This window comes from Pinus tabuliformis, chromosome 1_1 (genome assembly GCF_031772625.1).
Source record: "Pinus tabuliformis cultivar Carrire ecotype Pingquan chromosome 1_1, CPIR1, whole genome shotgun sequence".
NCBI classification, from domain to species: Eukaryota; Viridiplantae; Streptophyta; class Pinopsida; order Pinales; family Pinaceae; genus Pinus; species Pinus tabuliformis.
The window spans coordinates 234,598,596-234,620,141 of record NC_142297.1 but is presented as its reverse complement, the minus strand read 5'-3'; positions in this window follow the sequence as shown (position 1 = coordinate 234,620,141).

The window sequence follows — 21,546 nt, the reverse complement described above, 5'->3', positions numbered from 1 at the left end:
TACATGCTTTAGTTTCCTTTATAGGCAAACATAAGCAACTGATAGTACACTATCCTTGTCTTTAATCTCAACTGGGTCTTTTCCTGAACTGACATGCATGAGTTATTTATGAGAGAATATTCAGTTATCTAGAGTACACTAGTTGCATGCATGCATGCATCAATTGATTGAACTCACAATTAGTTCCTCAAACTGTTTGGAACTAATTTAACTGGACTTAACTCAGTAAACTGAGCTAACTAATTACAACTCTAATATAACTCATCCTTATCTCCTTAACTAAGGGATACCTTCCTTAATTTAAGGGATAATTGTTGCATGTCTTCACAAAGATTTCTAGCTTGAATTTCTCCAACTAATTAATCCATAATGAATTAATTAATTATTATTCAAACAACTGGTGAGACTAAATTCGAACTTCAATTCTCAATTCTAATTCAAGGACAAATCAAAATTGGAATATTCTGAATGCTATTTTTAGTATTTCTTGTTGCTATTTTCAACACTCCCTCTCAACAAGAAAGGAATTGAACTCGATCTCGATCCCGAACCTTTGGAATGTTTTACATGCACCACTTCTCTCTAGTGTTGTTGCTCTAGCAAATACAGAAACAAAAAAATATCCAACCTGAATTAGAATGATTCCTCTGTCATCAAAGTCTTTGACTACATCAATTCTGCTGATTCCTCCTCTCATCATGTTGCATCGTGCTGCCCACTGCTACACTGCAACTCAGTTACTGAGAAGCAAGTAACTGATCTCCCAACTAAGCTCCTTGTTGGGCTAGAAAGACCCTCTGATACTGAAGCTCCCTCTGCTGCTGACAAGTGCTCCCTCTCTTACCTCTGCGCTGCTGCAACAACTGCCTGCATCTCGCACTGTTGCACACCTCTGTGTGCCATCTTGCACTAGTGCAACACTCCTGTGCCTCTCACATTGTTGCAGCTTACTAGCTCTGGGCTATCTTGGGATTCCTGCACTATAGCTCTCTCTGCCGCTCCATCTGCATCCGTCTCTACCCACTCAGCTAGTCCTGCTACTCCTCATCGAGGCTCCCTAGCAAGGTCTAATCCAAGAGGTTGGGTACCTCAAGGATCCTACCCCTATTTTAGCCTTCTTGGGACTATCACTTCACATCGCCCCACCTCACACTTGGAGATATGGTTGCATGTGATCCCTATACCCACTTGGCTTGAAATTTCCCCCTACTGGAGGTCTATGCATGAGTGGATGCCTTCACTTGGTCTCATCTTAGCTTCTCTAGTTGTGGATGCTCCAAAACTTCCTGAAGTTGCTTCTCCAATTATGGCTCCTCCACAATTGTATGAGACTTCTTCTATGGCTGCATGTTGAGAGGTAATTTACTCTCCCTCTCAACCACCAAGTCTCTAATAATTGCCTTTCTTCTCAAGGCTTTGCATGCATCTTGAACCTCAAGAGCATACAATTTTTGTACCCATGAACCAATCTATTTCACATGTCCCACGGTGATGTGTCTAAGGAAAACCTTTCCCTTACTGAAGATAACATCGTAGCCTTTGTCCTCCAATGTCATGATCGATACCAAGTTATTCTTTAGTCTCGGCACATACTTCATATCTGTCAAGGTGATAGGAGCTCTATGCTCCCTCTGAACAACAACCGTGCCCACTCCTGAAACACTATACCTTTCATCGTCACCCATCTCTATGTGCATCTTGAGGTTTTTCTCCTCCAAAGTACCGAACAAAACTTTTATCGCCAGTCATGTGGAATGAGGCTCCACTGTCAAGAAACCAACCATAACCCATCATCGATTACACCATGCATGCAATGAGGGTAAAATACAATTCGAACTGAGAGGCTAATGCCTCACCTTGAGATCCTTCCGAGGATCCCTTCTTGGAATTCTTTGATGGGAAATTAGTTGCATAATGTCCCATCTCATGAGAATTAAAGCATCTCACTTTAGACTTGTCAACCTTATTCCCTCCATGAGAAGAATTCAATTTGGGATGAGAATCCTTCTCCTTCCCTTTCCTTGCCTTACTTGCTAAGGCCAGATTTTCTTCATCCTCCTTGGATGAAGAACCATTTCATGTTCTCCTCCTGATTCCTCCTGCATTAGATCCGATCACAGTCATTCCCAATCCAACAATTTCTCCCTTCCATTCACAGAGTCCTAGTAGTTGTGCTAGCTCTTTGGAAGGTTGAGGATAGCAAGGCTCACAATATCATCATCAGCAGTCATTATTCCCACACTACCAGGCTTACCTCTCCAGGTGGTGAGCTTGTTCAGATATGTGGAAATAGTATCACCGTTCTCCATCTTGATTGTTTGAAGCTTGTCCTTGAGCGCCAATTTCCTCTGGTCGCTACTGTTCTGGTAGAGGTACTTCAATGTCTTCCACATTGAATATGGAGTATCCTTCCCATCGAGACTTGAGACAATATGGTCTCCAACTCCCTCAAGGATGATCTGTCTTACCCTTGCCAAACACTTCTTCCACTCAACCAACTCTTGTGCATTAGTTGAAGTTGGCTTTGGGATTTCTTGATCAATGAAATCCTTCAAACCATTATCTTCTAATACAGCCTCCATGTGATCTTTCCATGCTATGTAATTTGAGCTTCCTTCCAAGGCATACTCGAGTCTCAAGCCATAGAATGCCATTGACCAACCTGAAGTATGAGATGAATTCAATTTGTACCTGCAACCAAGAACTTCAAACTTTGAATTTTCCCTTCTCAGTATACTATTCACAACTCTGATCACCTTTGCTTTGATACCATGTAGAAATTCTCATTGTAGCTTAACCTAATTATGAAATATACTAAAGCAAAATACTTAATCTACTTCTACAATCAAACTTGCAGAAGCTTAATCGATTTGAGCAAGATCAAACAGAACACATATAATTGAGAAGAAGAATCAATACACATGAAACATATAAAATACTCAGGGGAAAGCCTCAGCTAAAAAGCCCACTATCTGTATTATCATAGAAGGTGGAAATACATCAGGATTACACAAAACCTTAGCTCTCATAGCTAGCTAGCTCTCAGTGCAATCCTCCTGGATGCTCACAGGCTAACAAGGCTTCTCACAAGACTTCTCCTTATCCCTCAAAGCCTCCTATTTCCTTGTGCAGTTTCTCTGGGTGATCCTCCTATTACCAAGTGTAACACTGATCACTCACACTGATCTCACACCCTGCTCTAACACATTGTCAGAACTGCACAATCCTCAAGGAACCTTGCCATGACTGCATGCTTTTGTTTCCTTTATAGGAAAACATAAGAAATTGATAATACACTGTCCTTGTCTTTAATCTCAACTGGGTCTTTGTTTGAACTGACATGCATGAGTTATTTATGAGAGAATATTTAGTTATCTGGAGTACACTAGTTTCATGCATGCATGCATCCATGCATCAACTGATTGAACTCACAATTATTTCCTCAAACTATTTGGAACTAATTTAACTAGACTTAACTCAGTTAACTGAGCTAACTAATTACAACTCAAATACAAGTCATTCTTATCTCCTTAACTAAGAGATAACTTCCTTAATTTAATGGATAACTGTTGCATGTCTTCATAAAGACTTCTAGAATGAATTTCTCCAGCTAATTAATCCATAATGAATTAATTAATTATTATTCAAACAGATGGTGAGACTAAATTCGAATTTTAATTCTAAATTCTAATTCAAGGACAAATCAAAATTGGAATATTCTGAATGCTATTTTTAGCATTTCTTGTTGCTATTTTCAACAGGTTGGTCATGTGAAGGAGATAAAAGACCCCAGATCTAGTTTCATCTGTTTGAGCAACGATTCCAGGAGTTATATAGATATCACAATGTATGATGGACATGATCATACAAACATTCATCCAGTCATGGGTTTACCAATTTTTATCTGTGGATGCGTCTTTTGATCATTGTACTTTTTATGTTAGCTTATGTGATGAGTATGGATATGCCTCCCTTAGCAACAAATATTTTATGATGAAAATGTATTGTAACAGATGAAGCTCACCGATTGTTCCTGAACCCGACTTGTCATAAGGTAAAGCACTTCAGCTATCAATCGTCATTTATGACTTTGCACCTTAGTGGGAAATCTGTCATAGGCCATTTTGTAACATCCAATCAATAAATCTCCTAATGGGATCAATCAAAATCCTATTTCCCCTTGCCATCATCTTACACAAAGCCCTAAGCATGTATCTTTCATTCCCCAGAGTTTCTGCCCTAAAATACATCATCTGAGCCAGTTTTAGGACCAATGCACCCTAGCCTCTTGCTAGATAACATTCACCTACAAGTTGCTCCACTGTGGCCTACGTTGATCACGTATAGGTCGCTCCCATTTACACCTACGCTGGTTTTAGAAATTGGGAAAGAGATAGAAATTATGGAAGCCTCTTTTTCCATAAGCATCTAGAATTTTTTATAACCATCTACCTCATATAAAACATTCAAATATTATCCTCCCCTACTTTTGAGTTTCCATCCCTTATACTTTGATCCCATTCTCCCATCAAAGGTGGATCTAAAACCTTAGATTGGTAATTGGATAAGAATTCCCAACTTACCCCACTCCTCTATATATTTACAACCTTCCATATGCAAGAGGTTGGATTTTGTAGAGTGATTCTACTCTTATGTTGTTGTTATGAGAGGTTTCATTTCATGCATTTAGGGTGATTGGAGGTGAAATTTGTGACAAGGAAAGGATAAGTAAGCCTGGAGGATCTCTTCTATAGGATCAACAACTATTTATGGTTGTAAAATCCTTCCATTTTTATTAATGCAAATAATTCTCTGTCTTCCTATATGTGATGTTGTTATTTCATGTATTTCAATACCATGTTGATCTATTTAATATAGTATTTAGATGATATTTCATAGACCTTGTAGTTTCTTGGATTGTGTTATTTGAGTGTGCAGGTTCTAATTTTGGAAATCGGAGATGGAATTGGAATATTCAAGTTAAAGAAGGAGCAAAGCCCGTGATAGATTCCAAGTAGGTTTCATTCCATAATCTATTTACTTTAAGGAAAGTATTGGGTTCCTTGCCTCTCTATTGTTCTAGGTTAGCCACCAAACCTAAGCGATATAATTTTGTCCACAATCGTAAATCTCGTATAATGGGCGCTATGAGGGGATGCCACATGGTAGGGAGACATCACCTTGACATCAACATGATGTTAGAAAGACACAGAGGAGACATGTGATGTAGATTCTAGGTGGTGCCATGGATTATGCCATGTCATCTCAATACTGCACTCATCAGAGGATCCTTGGAGATCGTTCTTTCAAATGGACACATAGTTGACATATAATGTGACATCCAATTTGGAATCCATAAATAGAGAAGCCTATGTCATGCCTTTCTTTAGCACCAAGTTGCATTGTGGTTCTTCTACGGTAAGGTCGCGATTAATAGAGGGTGCTAGATGAAATTTTTTTGATTAGTTAAGGTGACATTTGATGGATTGTGAACCCCCCATTATTAAATACTGAGAAGGCAGAGGGCCCACAATTAACACATTTCGACAATCTAATGAGACAAATACGTGGAGTATATCTAATGTGTAACAACCATGGTAAAAATTCATGTAAAAATATATCCAAGGCCACGATAATGGGACACATATTCCAAGCTGAATGGCGGTGGAAATGTCCTAATGGGTGTTGATTCAGTTTAGTATGGCTAAGGAAACTGGTAAAGGAAATGGATAAGGCTTTGGAAAGGCATGAGGAATTTATTGGCATTTTATCTATGAAACTAAAGGAAATTAGGAGAATAGGAAGGTGAAAGGTCACAGGTTGCATGTGAGGAGGCAATTGAAGGAAAATAACGGAAAATGAAGAAAATGGAGGCCTCATTGATAAAAGGGCTTTTGAGGATCGGTGGGAAAGACTTGGTCATTTCAGTATTAGACCTCTCTCATTATTCTCTCCCTCTCTCTCTCTCATACTCTGGGATACTTAGAGTTTTTATTGGAGCGCTCTTGGAGGGTGTGACATACTTGGATTCTTGGAGCAAGAAGGAAAACGAAGAGAAGGAAAGTGCAAGAGGGCATCGAGATTTGAAAATACATCATATTTTCTCACAAGTATTGAGTTGCATGTATGATTTCCTCACTAGTTTTGGCATGCATGGCACATGCATGTGGTTTCTTGCTTATGATCTGTCACTGGCATGGAGGATTGCTTGGATCGACAGTGGATTACCTAGCCTTGCAATTTCTTAGATAGCCATGGTGATTATGGGTTTATTTCCATTATTTGTTTTTGGTTGGTTATCATGTTTTTGGAAAAATTCTCTTGAAGCCCTTGGTGTGTTGAGTTACTAGTCCTGGAAGCCTTGGTTGTATAAATGGTCTGGAAGCTCGACAATAATTGTGCTTTGAGTTACTAGTCCTAGAAGCCTTGGTTGGAAAAAGACTCTGGAGCTTGACGATAGTTGTGGGTTGAGTTACTAGTCTTGGGAATTAGGTTGGAACAAATGCCCTGGAAGCCCTGGAAGGCTTGGATGGAGACCAATCTGATGGTGGTTTTGGTGATGTCCAACACTGAGGCAGAGTCAATGTTTGATGGTTTGATGTGGATGGCCTTTGGAAGCCCTGGATGAGTTTTATTAATGTGTTCTACCTGAACCCACATTCATGCTTGGAATATGGCACAGGGGTGAATGATTGAAGAGAGATTTGGCTCAACCATTCTACAGTCGGGTGGAATGTGGAAGTTCCATCCCGGATTTGGATTTTGCATCATTAATGAAAGGTTATTTCTCCTCGTATGTCTATGAGAATTATGCTGGCTTACATGTGGTTTATATGGCTCTAATTTCATTGCTATTTCTATCCCTAGTATGATGGTTATGTATGTATTTTATGATAGTAGCTATGTATGCACTATAAGAAAAAATTTCATCGGTGAGGGTCATGCCTATGACGGACCTTTAAGGTCCGTCACCAATGTCGCATATGGTGACGGTCTTTAAAAAATCATTGTTGTAAGTGTATATAGTGATGGTCCTTTAAGGTTTGTCACCAAATCCATTTTCAGTGACACTTTTGGTGAGGGTCGTTAAAGGCCCATCACTAATTCTCTCTTTGGTGACAGTTCTAGTGATGATATTTTATTGACCCTCACCAATGCTCTTTTTGGTTGCTTTTGGTGACGGTCAAAAAATGTTCGTCATCATTGATCATTCCAATGATTTTTTGATGACGCTTCATGCTTGTGACTAACCTTTAAGGTCCGTCACCAATGTCGCATATGGTGAGGATCTTTAAAAAAACATTGTTGTAAGTGTATATAGTGATGGTCCTTTAAGGTTTGTCACCAAATCCATTTTCAATGACACTTTTGGTGAGGGTCGTTAAAGACCCGTCACTAATTCTCTCTTTGGTGAAACTTTTGGCAAGGGTCATTAAAGGCCCATCACTAATTCTCTCTTTGGTGACACTTCTAGTGAGGATATTTTATTGACCCTCACCAATATTATTTTTGGTTACTTTTGGTTACTGTCAAAAAATGTTCACCATCATTGATCATTCTAATGAGTTTTTGACGGTGATATGTACCTGTTACTATATTTTTTTTTCAAAAGATAACGATTTGAGACCATTGTTTTGGAGTCTTTTTCATTATGTGTCCAAGGTCATAGTCGCTATAGCCAGTCAATTTGTTAATAAGTAATTAGTGTGTATCATTTCCCTCAAGTCATAAGAATATATTTTTCCTATGAGTCAAAACATGATTCATCTCTATTAGGTTTATTATCTAGCAAATTTCCTTTAAATAAAGTTCCACTAGTGTGTGTAGGAACTATATTATTTAATACATAATCAAGGTCTATCAATTCTATTAATGAGAGAGACCTAGCACTCCTCAACACTCATGGCACACCTTAACATGATTTGGAATAGTACACTAACATTCCTTGGCACCTCACATGTCTTGGAACATCTTTGTAGCTGGAACATCTTTGTACCTAGAACATCCTTCCATGAGTAGGACGCCTAAGCACATGTTGGCATGCCCTGTAGTCCCTAACATTCCCTAGAACATCTTCGCATAATATTGCATTGACAAACATTAGCACTTGACACACATTGGCACTTGGCACACATTGGCACTTGGCATGTTTGGAACATATTATTAGTGTGCCTAGCATGCCCCTTTTGAAAAAGATAAAATCCAGACTTATTAACCCTCTTATGTGTTCATCTCTTTACATTTTAGCTTGGTTATTCATTTTGTTGCCTTGAAACTCCTTGACGCATATTGGCATACTCTGGCACCCTACACATCCTAGCATGTCTTAGCACCTGGCATGCCTTGTCATTATTTGGCACATGTTAGTGCACCCCACAACTACCTATCACACTAGCACTTCTCGACATGCCCTGATTTTCCCGGGCATGCCTTACTCGTGTTTAGCATACTTTGTCACTCCCTCCTTGGCATGAAAACTAGCACTCATTGACACTCCCTGATACACCCTCATATTCATTCACTTCCATGAATTTTGACCTACATCTCCCTTGTGTTCTCGTAGTAGTCCCTAACACTTCTCAGCAGGCATTGGCACTCTCTATCACACCTTTTCACTCTTTGATATGCTCTTCCACTTAATAGCATGCATCACACTCCCTGACACACATTGGCACTTGGCAAGTCTTAGCATGTTTGGCATACATTGAGATGACTTGGTATGCTTTGGCATGCTTTAATATTAAATTTATTTGATATCAATTATTTGAAACTAGATGAGAAGAAATGGAGGAAGATTTGAGACTTAGAATGCATTGACACTTGGCACTTGGCACCTATTAGCACCTAGTGTTGGTGTGCCTAGCATGCCCCTCATGGAAAAGATAAATTGATGACTTATTAACCCTACTATGTTCTCATTTCCTTGTAGTTTAGCTTTTTCCTCCCTTTTGTTGCCTTGACAGTCCCTAGCATGCATTGTCACACCCTTGTATATCTTGGCATGCCTTAGCACTTGGCACATATTAGCTTGTTTGACATGTCTTCGTACTATCTCGAACATGTTAGCATGCCCTAGCATTCCCAAACACACCTTGGCAGTCATGACCTCACATCTAGCATTACATTTTTCCATGACTTTGGAACCTTACATTCACTAGAACACCTTGGCACTCCCTAGTTGTCGTGCCCTTTATTATCCTCCCCAATGTCCTACGCTGATGATGAGATTGATGGAGGTAACCACAAACCAAGATTTTAGTTTGGTAGCTAGCCCTACCAAACCAGATAGGGCTCTCTCTATGAAATAACAACTAAGAGATGACTGGAATGTAAAGTATTTAATGCTATATAGCTAGGCTTGGGTGGATTTTGGAAAATTTAGGGTTTTGTTGCTGGATAAGGGAGAAAAACCAGGTAGCTAGGTCAAAGGATCAAAGGGTTACATCAGAAAAGATATAAAGGAGAAGGTAGCATTAATTTTGTGATGGATCTTAGGGTTTTTCGGTGTATTGTAGTGTTTAGAACAAGCAAAAGGTCTTAATGAACATGAAACATGAATTCATTAAGCAAGAAAGAAAGTAACACAAAATGTTTTTTCCATCAAAATAGAGCTTTATGAAAATAATTTTGTTCATAAAATGTAAGGAAAACCATTGAAGAATTGATTTGGAAAGAGATGATGAATATCTTTCATATAAAGTTATAACAGAGAAAAAACAACATCACAAGCTTACTGCACATGAATTCCTAGAAAATAGTTGCAAACTGTGTCCTTTGATTTTCAGAAAATGTCCAAGTACAAGCTACAATAGTTTTCTCCTCTAAAATCCAACCCATTCTATCACTGAGAAACTGATACATAAAGACAAAAAAAACATCTTCCCACTCTCAGGGATCGAATCCATGACTCTGTGAACTGTTCCATGAGGTGTTCTAACCAAACCCTAATGTCTCGGGAAGTTAAAAACAACTTCTACAATTTTCTTTGACTCCAACCTCTCTCATAAATGAGGTCAAATTTACACCAAAATAGCTTACAAAGACTAACCACCCATTATATACATTTAATTTTACCCCTCACATTCATCTAATTCACCCTTTTTACTTTTACCAAAGTCAAACTCGGAATTACAAAAAATTACACTGAAAATTTTACAAAAATCTATGAAATTTCCAAGTTTGCAATGAGCTGTTGGAGGCCATTTTTGAGTGCCTTTATGAAGTCCAAATCCAGATCTGAAGCCGTTTTTTGAAATATGGGAGAGTTTATATGTCTTTAGAGTATTGTTTCACTCAAAAGGACCCATTTTTGGCTAAGATATGGCCATTCTCCCAAGGTGTCTCTAGGTGCACAGCGAAATGGAAAAAGAGGGGCAAAAAGGTGATTTTTGGCCTATTTTTTGCAAATTTCTCAAAAATTGAGCCCCAGACTAGGAAAGTGGGAAAATGGGTTTTGAGAGGGGGAAATTTCTTCAAGGGTCAATTCTTCCATTGGTGGCTTTTATTCTCTTTCCCTTTGAAGTTGATTCCTAAGAGCCATTGTCCTTGGTATCTTCCTTGCCACATGTCCTTAATGCTTCTCAGTGTCCTCATGATCCATCACTTCCTTTCCTTTCATATCTTGTTTCTTGGCTTTGAGTTGCTCTTTCTCCATGACTATTTGTTTTGCCTTAAGTTGACTGTTTTATCGCTCGAGGAATGCAATGATGAATTTGGCCCTTTCCAAATTGTCCTTGAGCTTCATGATCTAAGAATCCTTCTCTTTGATGACTTGTTGCAGGGTTTGATGCTCATCTTGTGCCTCCAAATCAACTAGGTCAAATTCATGCTTAATGGGCTCCTCATCATGCAAAGAAGCCTCATGATGTGATGGTGATCCTCGTTCTGTTGATGTAGTAGGCTTGGACCCTTCCTCAATTTGAGGAGAAAACACAAGCCTTTTGCCTCTTTGATATGTCTTGGTCACGTCAGGCCTAGGTGCCTTGGAAACATCATCATGTTTTCTTAATGACCCCACCTCCATGGGATGTACTGACATGGTTTGGCGCTGGCTCGGTGAAGTGGTTGTATGCATTTTCAAGGCTGCCTCAATGAAGGTGCCCCATGTCATGTTCTTATTTGTCAACTGATGGAGTACTATAACCTTATCAGGCTATGGTGAAAGAGGTTGGGATAATGCATTTTTCCTTTCAATTTCACCCTTTCAGACATTTTGGTTAGGCTCCTATACAAGTAGTTGGAAAAATTTAGAGACTTGGCAGCTATAAAGTGCATGAGGAATCTTATGTGGTATTGATATATCTTGGACAATCTGCCCTCACATGTGAAAAAATTCATGATAACCTTCATCAATGGTGCATATCTCTCCAATAAGTATCTGAATCGGAAACCATGTGAGTGAGCTCCTTTGTATTGTGATTTCAAGTAGGGTTTGTACTCTTCTAGGTCTAGGTTTATGCCTTTGAACCAGTTTTCACCATGCTTTGGTATGAATGTAGCTTGAGAGATGGCATCCACTAAAAACATGAAATCAGCCCCTGCAATGGTGATCTTGTCTTCCTTCAAGGTGAGGGAAAATATACCTGTGAGATGCTCATGGTAACCTACTTACTGCACTCTTTGAAAAAACCCTAAACAATTGACATCTTCAAATCATTTCATGACAAATGGGGAGTAGGTGAATTCATTGAAATTAGAGGGCTCAAACCCAAATATCTTTCCCCCCTTGTTGTACTTCCTCTTCTCTAATGGTGATGAGTGAGGCTCCATATTTCAATCCCTAGGTGAAAGGCAAGCAAAAACACTGAAATTTGATGCTGTGATGGAATGAGGTGGTACGATGGACTTATGAGTTGCCTAAATTTGTAAGTAAATTTAGGAGGGTAGGGGATCATGTCAGTGACTAGGGGAAAAATGAATTTTTGGAAATGAGTGAGGGGAGGGGGTGGAAAAGGCCAAAACACAGGCCTATCCTAGAAAGAGATAGGGTAGATTAGGGTTTAGAGGAAAATAATAGAAAATGAAGGGATAAGGCTTTGTGATGGATGGAAATGGTGTATTAGCTACAAATAGAGGTGTAGGGACAAGAATCTATGGTTTAAGGAAGAAAATCATCATTTGAGGATCAAAACCATGAAAATCATGTAAACCCTAGAAGAAGAAGAAGTATTTGATCATTTTCTTGACATATGAGGCAAATGAGGGCATGAAAAAGATTAAATTTACTTGTTATAGATCCTGGAGAATGAAATGACTGAAGAGGAGCTTTGAAAAATGGGTTTTGGTGGTAAAACAAAAATTTTGGACAACTCTGCCCTGTGTGCAGCGAAGGCTTCCTGTGTGCAACATGCTATCTAGGTGCACAACGAAGGCTCTCTGTGCGCAACGAGAGTTAAATTTTGCTAGTGAGGGCTATGGAATCACAATATTTTGCAAAGGAGAGGGGGGAGATCGATGCTAGGATCGTAGACAAGTGCAAATGAGTGTGAATGAGCTCCCCCATGTGCTTTTATAATTTTCTTTTGGTGTCCAAGTGATTAATGAGGTAGGATGGCCCACCTCACCAATTCACTTTCTTTTCGAGTTTTGTAGCCTTAGGACCTCTTCTTGCAGCTTTAGAACCTTAGGAACATTATTAAATATAAAAACATAAATTACATTTTAAATCAAGTGTTATTGAACAAATTTACCTATTGCTACTCCTCATTTGCCGGATTTATACATGAAATGACTGATTTTGTGACCTTAACCCTAATGGTGACATTGAGCTGAATGGAGACCACGATGATGTGACTAAAGTGATATTAATGATGTTTTCATGATGGTAGACTCAACTGAGTGATGAAATTTATTGGCATATGAAATTCTTGAGAGAGTGGGAATAACCCTAGACACACTAGCCAGTGACCAAATTTTTATTTGAAGACTCACTGAAATGACAAAAATTTGACTTGACACCCTAACAACACCTTGTAAGAGCATAATTGATCACTAGTGATAGGCTAAGCTGACTGATACTAACACGCTCATACATAACCTTACTTTTTTTGCGACTTGGGAACCCAACCAATTCATTAAAAAAACAATATTGTGCCCAATGGAAAGTCTCCATTTCTCCAACTTGAGGTCATCCATGCCAAGTTGGAGGTCCACCAAGTCGAATTTCAAAAAGTTCTAGAAATGAGAATTTTTATATTTTTATATTTTTTAAGATTGAAATGAGAATTTTCTATATTATTATTAGAACAAAGCCCTAAAATTTACTCATTTAAAAGAACCCAAAAAATACAAATTTATTGGGCACATGCCATTTTGTTTAGCCTTCTTCTGCGATTTTTGGTTTTACACATTCAAACATATAGAGGTAGGTCTTGGGAATGATGTGGGTGTGCTAAGGAGGTCACCTACCTCTTGATTGCAGAAGACTTATGCATGTTGGATGTGTAACGCCCAACAACAACATATTTTTATCTCATGAGGAGAAAAGTTTCTATAATATAGTAGGGCTCATCTTGGGATACTACTAGCAGTGCTACTACAGGATGACGCTTACTCATCTCATCAAGGACACCTCAAATAGTTCATCTATATCACATATATTTGGAATTTCTCTTGTTGACTATGGGATATCCCCAGAGATCAATTTTAGGAAATTCCATTATAACTAAATAAGAAGAATTTTCTTTTTTGATCCTCGATGAAGAAAATAATGGTCATTGGATACATCGAAAATAGATTTTGGCTATTGAAAAATTCCAAATGATAAGGGTTTTGATTTAAGATAAGATTATCTAGTTTCACTGATGGATTCTTTTCGTCATAGTTGTAAGGATGAGAAGAGGTTTGCACTGCGAACCTTAGCTAGCGGGAAGGAATTCTTGGTTGAATCTAATCAACTAGTAGTGGTAATATCATCCCAATTGGCTAATGCTATATGTTGGATGAACTTGTTTTCACCCCTTTTTGGTGCTTAATTCTTTTATGCCATAACAACTTATTGTTGCCCCTTAATGGAAGAGAGTAAAACATAGATATTGAGCAAGCTCTATCTCTACCTATCGCAAAAGGTTAGAGCAGAATCCACACAGACATAGGAGGACTACACTCATCCCTAACATATATGGTATGGGTTTCTTATGCCTAGGCCAAGGAGATACTTATCAACGATGTAAATTGGCTTTGATGTGGAGACTATGAAAAATAATAATATCGTATGGCACATTAGACACATTGAACGGGTTTGAAATCCTCGTCTTGCATAAATACACACCTTAACACGGGGTGAAACCCTCATAAATCAATAGGACACCCTTAATGGCTCTGGTAAGCCTTCAACCTCCCTCCATATAACACTTGACGGGTTGAAACCCTACAACTGGAAGTAAGGAAGGAAGGATGGGTTCACATTTTGGTTGTAGACCATCATAGTTGGATGGGGAAAGTTCAACGTCTTAATGCAAGTTTCATTGAGCCTCTCAATTGAAGGCATCCTGCCACTATTATGGAAACCCTTGGAAATGCCAGTTTTCCCATTTGATATCGCCAATGTGGGATTTCCTCATTGAACCACTCAAAATTAGGTTTTGACACTATGGCAAAATGTGAAATGAGAGGGATCTGTTGGAGTAACTATCATGCTAACTATTTACAAGGAAGGATGGGTCCGCATAATGGACCATAATAGTAGGCATGAAGGAGTTGGTGTTTGCATAGATCTCAACCATAACTGCTCTCATGGTGGTGCCCATTCATGGTGGATAGTTCCATTTAACCACCTCATCAACTATGTAGTTATTAAAAGCCTCTCCTATTTTTTTTGTTGAAACTCACTAACTTCATGGGGAACAACACATTTGGCTATCCATACAACCATATGGAAAATCTCCAACTCGCTCGACCTCAAAGAAAACCAAGGGGACACTCCCTAACACTCCCTCACACACATTGCCACACTTTGGCATTTGGCACAATATTCCCATGTCGCCCTGGCACTCTAGCATTCCTTAGCACTACCTCACATACCTTGTCACTCCCTCCTTATCACACCTATAACTCAATGGCACTCCCTATCACACACTCTTATTCATTCATTTCCATGCATTTGAAACTAGCACTCCCTTATGTTTCCCTGGCACTATATAATACTCCTTGATATGCATTAGCACACCATAGCACCTGACACATCTTGGCATGTTGCTTTGGATTCTAGCATGCCTTATCACTACCCAACATACCTTGTCACTCCCTCCTTAGAACACCTAGAGCTCACTAAAACTTCTTGTCACAAACTCTTATTCATTAATTTCCATGCATTAATTGACTTAGTGCTCCCTTTTGTTCCTCTGACACTCCCCAACACTTCCTAGTACATGTTCACACACCTTGGCACATAACATATATTGGCCACATGTTCCCCTAACACTCTAGCATGACTTAGCATTGCCTAGCAAGCCGTGTCACTCCCTCACGCTAGTTGCAGATTCATGTTTTCTCGTTTTCCAAAAAAATGTCGTTTAGGGCCTCAAAACGGCTCCGGAAGTTCAGGATGTGAAAAATTGCTAAAAATAGTAACTTGTGCTATAATTAAGGAAACTAAAAAACTAAAAGAAATAATGGTGGGGGTCTAAGTGGAATAGGTGGGTGGCCACCAATATCCACCTAGATCATTCCTCTCCCCTTAGGAAGAAATGGTACCCATTGCATTGAGTGCCTCCATGAGATGGGAAAACTTCTATTGAACTTAGTCCCTGGTGAGCCACTTGCCTTGGTGTAGGAGTTGGCCAACTTTGACAACCCAATACACTTGGATCTTCTGCTAGTGAATTTTCTTGATTTGTGTGTCCATGATCTAATTAGTTAACACATATGTTAGCTAATTAGTTTGCACATATTAATTACCACTAGTTGAAGAAGGATAGGTTCCCTGAATCAAAGATGATATCTTAACACAAGTTATCGACACTTGAACATAGTTTCCATGGATCTCATGGAAAACATATGGAGAGACTCTTTGAATCTTAGGAAACATTTTCTCATAATCTACTAAATCTATCAGTGGTAGGGCTTCAATTTTTTCCATTTACTGGGAAATCTCACCCAAAAAGTCAACCTTTGAAGAATCAATCCTAGTATGCTAAATCGCACCTACCTTATCATTTTTAAGATCTTTGTGAGCTTTCATCTATGAACCTTAAAGTTAGTGCCCTTTAGCAATTCGAATGGTGGAATAGAAGGCATTGCAATAGGATGTAAACTCCATTCCCTTTCACCTTTGTCAATATCTCTAGAGACACCTACAATCTATACCCCTTCCTTGACTCAACATGATTCCACGTCCTTTACAAACCCTCCCTTCAAGGGCATCCTCATAGGAAGAGCTTGTGGTTGAAATATTACAATAAAAAAATGGAGCACATCATCTCTTTGTAGGGTTTCAAGGGAAGGGTATTGGAAAATAACCGTCTTATCCTCTATAGCCCTTAATACCTTCTCAACGCATAAGTGAACAAACATAGTGATAACTAGATGCAAAGATAGATCTCAACATTCAAGGCCAAACTCAAATAGAAAGAATCATACCATGGATTAAGAATTGGCATTTGGTTTTGGTAAAACCGAGGACCTCCTTTCAAGATCATGAACTTGGTTTTAGCATTCTCAAAAGGAAGGTTTAAAACCCACATTAAAAAGGGGAGATTTGCACCTTAGCCTTTGTAACCTTCACCCAAGAAAAATCAATCTAATTGACCATTCTAGATATGTTAGGTATTGGAATTCTAGAGTACCCAATCCATTCCTTTGAGAGGAAAACTCCCTAGCTCCAACTAAAATTTAGTCCTATTGAAGAGGCAACTTGAATAATCCTGCTAAAAGGAGACATTTTTCCTTTCTTTTTATTAATTTACAATAAACTTCAATGCCTCTTCTTTCCTATCTTCCTCTTCCATTCCCAAACAAAAAATCATTAATCTTATATCATAAACACTCTATATAGATAAGCATTGGAATCATTTTCCTCAACTCATGGGGTACCTTTACACCTCAACCCATGCAAGTGGACCTAAGTCCATTGTACAACCCATCACACTCTAAGATGGTTCTAATTGTCTCCTCAAAACTAGGGCATAAGACACCTTACAATGCAAAATGGTCAAGCCATCTCAAACTTATGGGCATTTTGCCTTCATGGCACACGTTCTAGCTAGTTCTCATCAAACATAATGCACTAACACCACTAACGCACACCAAAAGTCCAAGATGACCCACACCCAAGCGCTTAGACTACACCTTCATAAAATGCACCTTCAACTTTGGATGTCCAAAACCATTAATATCCTAACACAATATGGCCTATTTTTTTAGATTTGTGTAATTCACTCCTTATTAAATCCTTGCATCTCCTTAACACTCCATGACAAATCTACTTGAATGGTCACCTTCCAAGTTCCAAAACCTCATTTTGCAACAGGAAAAAACCACCTATATATGTTGCAACAACCTTGCCAACTTCTTTAGTGGGTTGCACATATGTTTCACATTTCTTCTTCACCTTGCAAAGTGGTAGTGCAAGGAGAGGGTATCAACTTCAATCAACGAATGTTCACTTAGTACCACTACCAAGTTTCCTTCCCAAAACTTGTCAAATTTCTTAAGTTATCTTCAGAACTTCTCATGGTGCATAATGTTCTTGTCTACACCTCTAAGTGAGACCACAACCCCCAACCCCTCTAACTATTCCACCTCTTCAACCCTTGTTAGAGTCTTTTTGGACGTGCATCCATGCCTCAAGTAGAACATAACACTAGCATCCCAAACCTGCATGCTTGTTCCATCTTTTAATGCCTCGTTGAAACCACATTATCACACTGCTTAAAATGAAATGTTTACATCTTAACAAAAAACATCTACTTTTCTTATGACAACCTAAACTATGCGAGTGACTTGGAGAGGACTCCATTTTCTCAAGATAAAAACATCGGGTCTTACAAACCCATCCACACAAAAATTTGAATATATTTAACCTAAATAAGGGTATATACCCTACTCCTTCCAAATTTGTCATATAACTTTTAAGAAACTAACACATGTTTTTAATTAGTAAATCTTTACTATAGGCTCTCTTTTGTTTGCACCCACCTAATACCCAAGAGAAGTTAAATATTTTCAATACAAACAAATTAAGAGCACATGTTTCCTTCTTACACTTAAATGTTTTCAATACAAAGAACTTGTTTTCTTCTAATAACATTCAAATTCCAAAAACACTAAATATCTACCTCCATAAATTTTAATAACAAAATAACATTCAAATTTTCCAAAAATACAATACATCTACCTCCATAAACTTTAACAACAAAATCGTTACATAAAAATGATAATCTTAAAATTAGATTATTGTTAGGATGATCTTTCAAACCCAACCAAAAACACGCATGAGGATGATAGTTTATCAAATGAAACTAAAAAACTTAGTATGAAAGTGAAAATGGGCACTAGTTTATCAAATAAAACTAAAAACTTAGCGCGAAAGTGAAAATGGGCACTACTTTATCAAATGAAACTAAAGATTTAGCGCTAGTTTATCAAATGAAACTAAAAAATTAGCACTAGTTTATCACATGAAACTAAAAACTTAGTATGAAAGTGAAAATAAAATAATGTAAGTAGACAGAACTTGTGACCTAACTATGTAGGGCAACATATATCTATACTTAGCATCTCTATTGTGGAGCTTCTGAGCTTTACATTGGTTTAATGTATTTTTCCATAAGGGATAGTTTGGGCGCTATCTTGATGTTTATTTGCTACTGTTTCTTTTTTCAGTATCTATGTGCCCTTTTATGGTGTGTTTCCCTCAGTACATATGTATAAAGATTAACTTTCTGGATTGAATATTTTCATGCCTTTGTCTATTGTGAAGCTACCAGGGAGTCCATGTTGTACAACATAGGTCAAATGATAAAGAAATTTGGTCTTGGCACACCTCCATGACAAGCCTTTCTGCTTTCTTGCTTTGTATTTAAGTGAACATAAAATAATTTATGTAGATCTAGCTAACCACGCGGAAGTGCATCCTATTGGCCAAGTGGAAGCTACAGTTCCAATTGAAGCAGCTGGGACATTTCTTTGAAGCACATCCTATTGACCAAGTGGAAGCTACAGTTCTGATTGAAGCAGTCGACATATTTCTTTGAAGTGCATCCTATTGACCAAGTGATTGGTACAGTTCCGATTGAAGTAGTCGAGATATTTATTTCCTTGGCTACTTCACCTTTCCTTGGTGGAGTAAGTCCAAAAAGATAATATAATAAATCCAGAGGTTTATGTCACAGAGGTCAAGGCAGAGTGAAAGGTAAAGGCATACACGATCTAAAATGCCTCAGAGAATAAAACTACAATCCCTTGGAGAACTGTCTATGAAGGAGTAGGCCTACCTTATGGATGTCGCTTGCTGGCTCTTGGGAAAACCTCCCCTTCATTATGCTCTTACCTAAGCTATGGAGGAAAATTTTGGCATATTTAAAAAATTAAGTGTTAATTTTGCTTTACGAAACCCCTCCTAACCCTAATATTCATTTAATGTTCTAGAACAAGGAGTGTTTGTTCACTTTTCAACAAGCGAGAGTGAAAACTAGATTGAAGAGATCACATGCGGGAGCAAAAACTAGATTGAAGAGATTTACAAATGAGGATTTTACCAGTAGCAAACCCAATATCGAACCCCATCTGATCTTCAGCCCATTGACAGTGCACACATCTCAGGTCTCTGGTTCAACATCCACTGTTTTTTTGCATCCACACTTGTATGTTTAGGTTTTAATCACTTGTATGTTTAGGCTTAAAATCTTCGCGTTACATTTTGTTACAGTTTGCAGGCATGGCGTTGACATTTGATGAGTTTGAGAGGCCATTTATCATATTGAAGGATAAAGTGCAGAAAATACGAATGAGAGACATAGATGCTTAGAAGGCCAACATTACATCTATCAGGGTCATTGCGAGAATCCTCTACACCTCACTTGGATCCATGCTCTAGAGCCCCAATAGTTATGTCACCCTTAGTAAGCTCCCGTTCCATTTAATCATTGTCTATTTTTGGCTCGGTGAAACCCATTAAGTTATGAAAACAAGTAGACTTTACTTAAAAAACCTATGAATTATAAGTATAAATTACATAAAAACAAATCTGTAGATATTTTGCAAGGAATGGAATAACCAAATACTCTATGATATTTTATATACTAAAGTAAATCTTGCACATTGAGAAAATATAGCAAAACTCAGTAATAAAAAATTACATGTCTTTCTGACAGGGCAAAGCATAGAGCACCTCCATTCCTTGAACATGATTCATAGCTCTCTTTTCTTAAGGGCATGGGATACATGGACAAATTATTATAAATGGATGGAAATCCATTTCCCTCTGGTAAAGTTTTAGGTGTATTCAGTGTTGTTAATGCACCTTGAACATGATTATCTAAACCACCAACCCCTGTGGTAGCTTGTGAACCAAAGTTCAGGCCATCTTCCATTTCTTCTTCTGAATCACTCATAATTACATCAGGTTTTTTTTGGAGAACAGAACTAACAAAGTTGAAAAGTGATGAAGTTCGATAGACAAATCCTAGTAACACAAGCACAATTAGGGCCATTATTTACCAAATTATCATGGCATTGACATGCTTTTTGGTTGACACTTGAATTTTGATGATCTCCTTTTTTACTTTCAGACAACTGTGTTGCCTCTAATTCAATTGCAAACACCTGCTTAGTGCAAATATGATTTCTCATGAAGCATAGTATATTTGCGCAACCTTCTCCCTCTATGTCACCATTTTCCCTGGCATTGTGCGTGTCTCCATTTTTTTATTATTCATTTTTCACTTTTCAACACCACCAGAATCATTAGCACAATCAGTTTCTCATACTTTCGTCTGTGCTAGATCAAAAATTTCTTCTTCCCTTTGAATTCTACGAGTTTCAAGGTCGTTGTCCTCTAGAATTATGGACATCCCTTGCAACAACCCCTGCTACTTTTGTTGCAATGTAGCAATCTCTTCAAGTAGAATTAAATGCTTGTAGTTTGTTTCATAAATAACATAATGCTACCAAGCACATTGCAACTGTTGCCTCTCAAGTTCTAGATGTCAAATTGTTGTAGCCAATTCCAACTGAAGTGATGAAACTTTGGCCCATGCATCTTCGTTGTGTTTCCTGGAGCTTATTATTTACAACAAGCTTCTCTTTCTATTATCAAGTAGCTGACTCAAACTTTTGCTTCAATTCCTCTAAAGACTCTTCAAGAACCAAATTTAATTTACATTTCAAAATATTCCTCCATAACCACAACAGGCAATGATATAAAATGAAAAAAATCAAGACCTTTCATATTTCAAAACAGTCCTCCATAACCACACAGGTAATGATATAAAATGAAAAAACCAGGACCTTTTGCTAGAGCATGTAGCTTTAAAATAAATTCAACATACTAAATATAGAGTAACAAATCATAAATACTTGGGAAATATATCCAAAATCAGTAATAAC